At 33.5% G+C, this 9,464-nt stretch overlaps 2 pseudogenes; one reads left to right on the top strand and one right to left on the bottom strand.

Annotated features, from left to right (window-relative positions):
• Positions 1 to 616: 616 nt before the first annotated feature.
• LOC111390979 lies at positions 617 to 1,122 on the bottom strand (annotated as a pseudogene).
• Positions 1,123 to 3,163: 2,041 nt separating this feature from the next.
• On the top strand, positions 3,164 to 3,701 carry LOC111390977 (annotated as a pseudogene).
• The last annotated feature ends 5,763 nt before the right edge of the window (positions 3,702 to 9,464 follow it).

Genomic DNA, 9,464 nt, shown 5'->3' with positions numbered 1-9,464 from the left:
CCATCTTTGGAATGAAGTATTCACCACCGAGCACAAGCACGGACAAAAACATGGATTAACCATATGTGAGTAACAGTATAAACCAGAAATGAAGTCCCAAAATGGTATCAACATCCAATGGGCATTCATATCCAATTTATTCCAAAGATTAGTGCTTTATATATCATATGCAACATAATAGAATATTCATTTCCATTCGATATTTTAAACAATGCCAGTTACCACAAAATAGTTAAGCAGGTAACATCTGTGTCTTTAGTCGCATATTCTTAAGACAACTGATTATTGACAAACAAAAAATAAATAAATAAATAACATAGACTCATATAATTGAATAAAAAACTATTATATTTAGAAGAGTCTTTAACTGATAAAAATCTGAAGACCAAAACCCTTAGCCACTATTTGATAACCATTATCTCGGAAAACCAATGTTTTGAACAGTATTTTCTAGGAGAATGTGTAGCTAAAAAGTAGGTAAAGTTTTGGATTTAAATGCAAAAAATTACATTGCGTGTATGTGCGGTTGAAGAGGAGAATGCAGAAAAAAGAGTTTTCAAATAATAGTGGTCACAAGTAAGGGCTTAATATCCATCCAAATGCCATAAATAATACATTAAAAACTGTAGAACTCTTCTGAAGCAAAGCCATTCTCTTTATCTTTTCCATCGGCTATCTTTGGCGACAAACACCGATTAATGTTAGTCAGAACCCCATTGTTTGCAATGGTAACATTTCCCAAAAGCTTGCTCAAATCTTCATCGATCTTTACAGCCAATTGTTTATGCCTAGGTGCAATCCCGTTCTTCTTCTTGTCCCTAGCCTCGCTTCCTGCGAGCTCCAAAACCTCAATCAACAGAACCATATAATAAATCCGGAAAATAAAAAATGTACGAAATGGGAACAAACAAAACCCATAACGCATCTCAGAAGCAAGGTATTCAAGAATGGCAGAGAGGCATACTGGGGCACCAGCGTCGACACGCTCATCAAACTTTCTATTACTTAAAAATCCAGTGATTCTTCCAACTGGGAATTCAAGGCCAGCTACGAGATCGAGGTAAGTATTTCAATTACTTGGGCTTCCATCTACTACCCTTAGTGGAAGCCAGTTGAACTCATTTTTAGATTTAAATTTTACTGTAAATCCTAAGGGCCTGCTGGGGAGATTTGGCGTACCGGTTATTAGCGTTTTTTAATATACCGTTTAGGAGGATTTACAAGAAGTTCAATTTTGAGTGGTTCTAGTACCGATTTATAAAACTGGCAAACCTATGTTTGGGAGTTTATTATCCACTAGTTTTGAAAGATTTTTAGAAGAATAAAATTATATATATGTCCCTTAATAAAATTTTCAGTTTATGGTTTCTTTTATGAAATTTTTTGTATATCAGTGATACTTTACTTATAAATATAAATATTTTTTTACTTATAAGCAATGTCATTAGCAGCTTTATTTTGAAGTGCATTTCGTGAGCTCCCATTCAAACACAATAAATAAAAACCACACGTAAGAATTTAAGCGGCTAAAGTCAAACATACCAGATCCATTTTCTTGATCGGTACTAAGCACCTGAAAATATACAATGGATGGTAATTATAGCAAACTTGCATCACAACATAACTACTTTTGGAGGCTTCTATAATTGCTTCTGTTAATTGAATTGACTTGTTAAAGTAAATCATGTTGTTACATACAGAAAACACTATCACTACAACAAAAGTAGCTTTTTATGGCATGCATTTAGGCATCTACGGCATGCCGTAAAAATAGACCAATTACGACATGCGATGTATGTATGCCGTGAAAGATCAAGTAATTAGAGCATTTCCGGCGTGCAGCCTTTGCACGCCGTATTAACAGGCATTTACGGCTTGCAATAAAAAGCACGCCATGTTATATTGTCAAAAAATTCATTACAAAGCCCTAAAAACACATCATTTCTCCCATTATCTTTTCCCCATCGACTTCACCTCTCCATGATTTCCCCTGGCATTTCAGTTCTCACTCTCTCTCTCTCTCTCCACCTTCCACGGTCGACCACATGCGCCTTAGATCACTCTTGTCTCTCTCCGGCTTCCACCGTCGACCGACGGCGCCTCAACCCTCACTCTCATCTCTCTCCGCCTTCCACCGACGCCACTCACTCGCCTCCCAGGACACAAATCATTCACGTACGTTGTCTATGAACATTTATTCATTGTTCATTTGAGTTATTTTTCCTGTTGTCAATTTTGAGTTTGCAGAAAACTGGAGAGAAATGCATTTGAGGGAAAACCTAAGTATGTTTTTCAATTTTGTGTTTATTTAAAAATTTAAACATGGGTTGTTGTTGAATTGTATTTTTTAAAGATTTATTTTGGATGTTGGCACTGCCACATTGAGAACAATTGAACAATGGTGTGTAGATGGTTGGCGAGGGCAATAAAGTTATTTGCAATTGCGTAGATGGAGGCCAGGAAGTTCAGTACCCAAAAACTGGGATCGAAGCTTTGCTAATGGGCATTTTGGTTGAAGGTCGGTAGTTAAATGATAAATAATTCAATTTGATAGTATAATCCAATTAGTTTGTAGCTTATAATTCACTCGGATTTTTATTTCATAAATCTAAAAATGATGTTTATTTCAGTTTATTTGATTTCTTGAAGAACTTATAGAATATGACCTAATGAAGCCTAGCTTTAGCAAAAAATATGAGATGATAAGATATGAGGTTCCAAGTCCCACTAATTGATGCAACTGGATATGTTGACCTGGTCAACTGGGCGGGATTGGAAAATAATGTCACTCAACTAGCCGCTATATAGAGGTCACATGTTAATTTTATTGGAGGATTCTTAAATGTATATTGAGCTAGTTGATCTTGTTATTTCAAAGTTGGGGAATGGATTATGCAGAAGTTGCAATTACAATGTCATGTCATTGTGTGAAACGTCAAGATCCTGCTTTCCTTACTAATTACTGGGCAATCAGGCGAGGCCCCAGTAAAGAGAGTTGGCCATACCAACATGATAATTTCTTGATTCTGACTTATAGTTATGAATATTCAATGTATTGTTCTGTGATTGAAAATGTTATACCATTATGATCAGGTTTGACTTATTATGTGGGTTAATTTTGATGACATCCTACAATACCTTTGACTGTGACCTACTTTGATTTCATTCAAAAGCTAAGACATTGTCAATTTATGGGGAGAAGTTTGCTGATGAAAATTTCAAAATCAAACATACCAGACCTGGTAGGAGAACAGCCTAGATATGCCCCAGCACCTCCCCTCCCTAATACCATCTCACTCCATGATTTCAGGTTTCTGAGTTTCACTGTGGGAAAGCATTCTTTGTGTCATCTTATTATTTTTGTCCAATTTTCAGGGCTTAAGTCTATGGCAAATGCTGGGCAGGACACTAATGGTTCACAATTTTTCATCTGTGACGACCAGCTGGTAACTAGACAATTTATGATCTTGCTGTTAAGAGAAAACAGTCATCCATTTTCAGGTCTTCTGTCTGGTGCTTCTATTTAGCCTGGAAAATCTAACAAAAGTTAAATGTTCAACAGGTTGGACGATCATCATGTTGTATTCAGAAAGGTGCTGTCCGGAATAGATTTGGTGTATAAGATAGAAGCCAAATGCAACTGGAGTGGAACAACAAAAAGCAAAGTTGTGATTGCAGATAGTGGTGAACTTCCCCTGTAATCAGCTTGTACTTGTACTTGAACTTGTCAGTTTTACCCTTCTACTCACTTCTACTTACTATGGGTTATGCATCTTAATTTCCATACCTGAATTATGTTATTTAGGAAAATGAAATAGGAACCAGAAAAGTACACTTTTCAGTTTGGCACCTAATATTATGAGTCCATAAGGCATGTAGAATGTATATTAGGAAAGAAGAGAGGAAATAGATGCGATTTCTCTTACATTGTTGACAGAGATCATTAGGGGATCAATGTTAATTTTCTAGGAATTTCTTTATGCTGATAAGAACACGAACACTGTTGTCTCAAAGGGTGTTCAAGGAGCTAAAATTGATTATCAAGAATCCACAGATTCAGAGCTTGCGATGGATATTGTTACCAACCTTCAGAAGGTTCGTTTTACATTTTCTTGATCTGTCCAGTGACCTTTCCTTTAGTTAGCATTTATACAAAATTTTCTCTCTCATAAATGCAGCTGGAAAGAAGACAAAGAAATAGCAAGAAGTCATAATTGCATAGTGAGGAAGTTTCAAAGGCACCAAGAATGATTTTTTTTATCTGAAGTGGTATATACTTTTTGAGAAGTATTGAAATGAATTTTACATTGATATATTGTATTAAACTGTACTCAATATTTATGGAATCTGTGAAAAACCTGGTTATATTTATGGAATTTTGTTTTGTAATTACTATTGGTAATCAAATAAATAAACAATTTTTTTTAAAAAAAAATAAAATTTACGGCGTGCATTTTGCTCACCGCAAAAAAATACATTACATTTTACGGCGTGAATGTGCACGCCGTTAAAAAACTCGCCGCTGTAAAAGGTTTTAACGGCGTTTCACAAATGGCATGCATTGCACGCCGTAAAAAGGAAATACTTTTTATGGCATTGCTTTAAACGACATGCGGCCACATGCCGTAAATTGGTTTTTACGGCATGTAATGCACGCCGTAAAAAGTACATTTTGTTGTAGTGTATATTCATGTTCGTAAGGCTTAGGAATCAGTCATTGCACTTCAACTAATTTAGAAAAATTTGAGTAAGCTCATTTGAACTCCTTATGATTGTTTAAAGTAATCAAAATTTCAAAATAACGTTTTACCAATCATTTTAAAACACCTATACCCATAAGTAAACAAGTTTATATATAAACATATACGTAAAAATTTATTTTTATGAAAAGAAAAAAATCGCTCATGGTATAAAATTTACCTATAAGGTAAAAGTCATTTGTTAGTGAAAATTTATTTACAAGTAAAAAGAAAATTAATTATAAGTACAAAATCTCATATGGTATAAAAAAACTAAACAAATACAAATTCACCTAGAATAAAAAAATCAATTATACTACTGGTTATAAAATTAAAAATAAATCATTTGGGTTGTACATGCAAGCACATGTTTTGTTAAAAAAAAGTAGACAATATAAGTAGCTTAAAATGCAACCTTAGGAAGTGGAAACTTGAGAGAAGCAGTAAGGCAACCACATCTGATATATATAAATCAATGGCTTGCTGTCAACACTGTAGATATCAACCATATGAATCTGCTCTATGGAGCCCTTACTGTGTTTTGTAAACCATAGAACTGTCAAACAATATCTACTAACCCAAAAAACGAGTACACAGGGGAAGACACTAAGTTTCCATTCCCAAATATGTTGAGTACTTGAAAGAATGGTTCAATGCCCAGTTGTAGTAAGATCAATTTAATCCTATTCAACGTTTCTTGTAATTAACACCCAAAATAACATAATATGGGGTGTTATACCCCTATAGTCAATGGGATTGGAATAATAATGTCTATGTAACGCTACAAACCATATATTAAATTCACTATTTCATGAACAGTAAGGAGTGAAATTAGTTGAATTAAAATATGTATACTCATAATCAAAAAATTTAACTTACTTTCATGTTTTTAAGATATGGGCTAACTTTTGCCAAGGCGTATGTATGCCATTGGTCCTAATCTCCCTTTAGTCAACACGGTTAAAATAATACCCTCTATGAATAGATTTAGACCATATTATTAATTCAAATACTTCATGAAAAATATGGAAATTTTGAATTGAATTGAAACACATAGATTCATAAGTAATAAGTTGTTTGTGTGCGTGTATTTACGCATGTGTAGAAATTTAACTTGTAGGAAAAATCCAATCATGGTAAAAAAATTACTAATAAGTAAATTATAAGTCAAAAGAATTACTTATAAGAAAATTTTCACTTGTAAGTAAATAATATTCTCGGAAGTTAAAAAAGAATCTCATATAAATATAAATTCACCAAGAATTAGACATTCAATTACATAATCAAATACATCACATGTGTTGCACGTGCATCATAATTGTTCTGTTAGGTATAAATAACTTATAATATAAATTTTACTTAATTTTAACTTTTTAGTCACTAAATATGGGTTTACTTTCACCTGGGTCCACTTCCATTAGTACAAAAGTAATTTTCTTTATACGAGACATTGAATGCAGATACAAAATTAGATTGGGTAATTAGCCCTATGTGGTAATTATTTCTCTATGTTTGAATAATAGGGAGGAAACTAGTTTCTCTATCCTCTTCTTTGTGAAGAGGCATTAGGCTTTTTTATTTTTTTAGCAATTGAAGGAGCCAAAGAATGTTATGGCAAACTAAGATGGTACAACTAAGAAAACATATGGATGCAACTTTAGGCAGTGAAAACCTGAGAGAAGCTATAAGGCTACCACCTGGGAAGGATATAACTGAATGGCTTGAGATAGCTCACTGTCAACAATGTGTAGATTTCGTCAACCAAGTAAATCTACTATAAAGAATCCTCGCTGAGTTCTACAAGCCAGAGAAATGTCGGACCACGTCTACAAACCCTAAATACGAGTACAAATGGGTTGACTGAGTCCAAATCATGAAACCCATTGATGTTTATGTTCCAAATATGTTGATTACTAGATCGAAAACGAACAATGATCAATTTAATTGTATTCAATGTTGGTGCAACTAATGCCCATATTAACTTAATCGAGGGTGCTTATAAAACATCCAATTGGCATTCATATCCAGTTTACTTCAAAGAGTAGTGCTTTATATATCATATGCCACATAATAGAATATTCATTCCCATTCGATATTTCAAACAATGCCAGTTACCACCAAATAGTTAAGCAAGCAACATCTATGTCTTCAGTCGCATAATCTTAAGACAACTGATTAGTGACATATTAAATAAAAAAACATAGACTCGTATAATTAAACAAAAAAATTTTATATTTTAGAAGAGTCTTTAACTGATTAAAATCTGAAGACCAAAAACCTTAGCCACTGTTTGACAACCATTATATTGGAAAACTATGTTTTGGACAGTGTTGTTTAGGAAAATGTGTAGTTAAAAAGTAAGGAAAAGTTTTGGATTTACATGCAAAATCGTTTCCTGCATGCTTCAAAACCTCAATCAACAGAACCATATAGTAAATCCTGAACATAAAAAATGTACGAAATGGGAACAAACAAAACTGATAACCCATCGCAGCAGCAAGGTATTCAAGAATGGCGGAGAGGCAAACCAGGGCAATGGCGTCGACACACTCATCAAATTTTCTATTCCTTATAAATCTATCGATTCTTCCAACAGAGAATTCGAGCAGTTCAATTTTTTTGTGGTTTTAGCAATTTTTAAAACTATCAAACCTATGTTTCAGAGTTTATTATCCACTAGTTTAGAAAGTTTTTTAAAAGAATAGGATTATATACATGTCCCTAAGTAAAATTTTCAGTTTATGGGTTCTCATATGAATTTTTTTACTTATAAGTGATATTTTACTAATAAATAATTTTTTTGTGTATAAGTTAATATTTAACATAAAAAACTAAATAAAGTTAAAAATTTTAATTATTTAAATTTAGTGCAGATCTGAACAGTTCGAGTGCGAGGAAAAGAGGAGATATTGCATTTGAGAGCAAGCCATAGTTCTTAGGAGATGTTGTAGGCTATGATCTGAGTGAGGAAAGTTTCGGTGAGGGGAGCATTTATGGTGGGAATGAAGAAGGAATCCATGCCACTGTTTCATATTGAGGTTTGGAATCTGGAAGAGAGCATCAGAAATGTGATGGGGGAATCAACTTCTTTCGGAGGTGGTTTCACTATGCCATGAATGTAACCAAAAATGGACTGACCATGGAAGTAGGATAGGCCATGATCTCTCCGCATGGGGTAGTTTCTGTGATTAAGATTGGTATTGATGGTGAGAAGAAGTTGGGATAAGGAAGCATGGGAGAGAGAATAATAGGTTCGTGATTTTTTTATGTATTGAATTGTGAATACACGTTCTTTATATATAGAGCTCAATACAATAACTATTCTACTTTGTAGCTTATACATATGAGTTAAAATTCAAAAGAACTATCCTTCTAGCTATATCAAAAAGATTTAAATTTCAATAGGTTATCCTTCTTAAAATTCAAATGAGCTATCCATCTGAAATTCAAATAAGCTATCCGTCAAAAATTTAAATGAGCTATCCATCCGAAATTTGAATGAGCTATACTCTGTGAATGAAATAGTCATGTTGACGTGTTGTTATATAAACATAAAAAAGTGTGCGGATCGAATGGGGACAAATAAAACCCCTAACCCACCTCAGCAACAAGGTATTCAAGGACAGTGGAGAGAAAGACCAGGGCACGAAATTGACATGCTCAGCATACTTTCCAAAATTGAGAAATCAGCGATTCTGCCTACAGGGAATTCAATACAATTCTTACTAGATTGGCATAGGATTTTCGATCCATGCATTGACCCTTCCTCTACCTCCCATAGTGGAGTCTCTGCCAATTGAATTTTACTATAAACTATAGAAAGGAATTGAAATTGGATACTGGAAATTGTAAAAAAAAATGTCGATCTTTTTACGGAAATAAAATGGTTAGTAGATGGTTTACATAGGAATTTAGTGAGCTGGTGTTAGAATTTGATTGCCAGATAGAGATGTGTTAGGGATCGATGATGTGGCGTAAAAATTGAAAACGAGGATTTTATATTTTTATTTTACTTTTGAAGTAGAATTCGCTCATGAAATGCCTCATTAAAAACTTACGCAGTTGAATAATCCCATCTATAGTATACTGTTTTCATCTATTTAGCAAGACATGGTTATTTTTCTTTCTGTAGAAGCAACTTTTTCACAACCTTGAGTGCAATTAATTGTTTCCGAGGAAAACTAAACTTATATATGGAAGGTCTATTTCAAAGATTGATAAAATGATAATTTGAATTTTTTATTATTTTTGTTGAATAGTAAACTTTATTTTTGGACTAAATAATATGAGCTTAAGTATTTTGATCATACACCCAAATCAATTAAAAGCCAAAAATGCCTAGCATTTCTAGAAATACTGTCTAGAAAAATCTATATAAATATTTAAGTAAAATATGTGGTGATAAATGTGGTAATGTGACAAGAAGAATATGTGGTCTTATATATACAATCTATCTAGAGTATTCTAGGAAAATATTTTGTCCAAATGTGTGGTCTAAAAGCCTTATGTAAATATGTGGTCTAGGAGTCCATAGAAATTGTGTGGACTAGAAGTTTCATATAGACACTATATAAAGGGGTAGGGTCTTCCATTTTGTAACAAGCCAAGTGTGTAAATTTTGGAGTTGAGAAATACAAGTTTAATTTTGTTCACTTCCTTCAATCTATCAGTTTAGTCCTCCTCAGAGGCATTAGCAAATCCAAGTTAGTAAACCCCTCTTTCCTC

This window comes from Olea europaea, unplaced genomic scaffold, assembly GCF_002742605.1.
Source record: "Olea europaea var. sylvestris unplaced genomic scaffold, O_europaea_v1 scaffold7347, whole genome shotgun sequence".
Taxonomy (NCBI): Eukaryota; Viridiplantae; Streptophyta; class Magnoliopsida; order Lamiales; family Oleaceae; genus Olea; species Olea europaea.
Note: the sequence above shows the minus strand (reverse complement) of the source record. Positions and strands in the feature narration are given on the sequence as shown.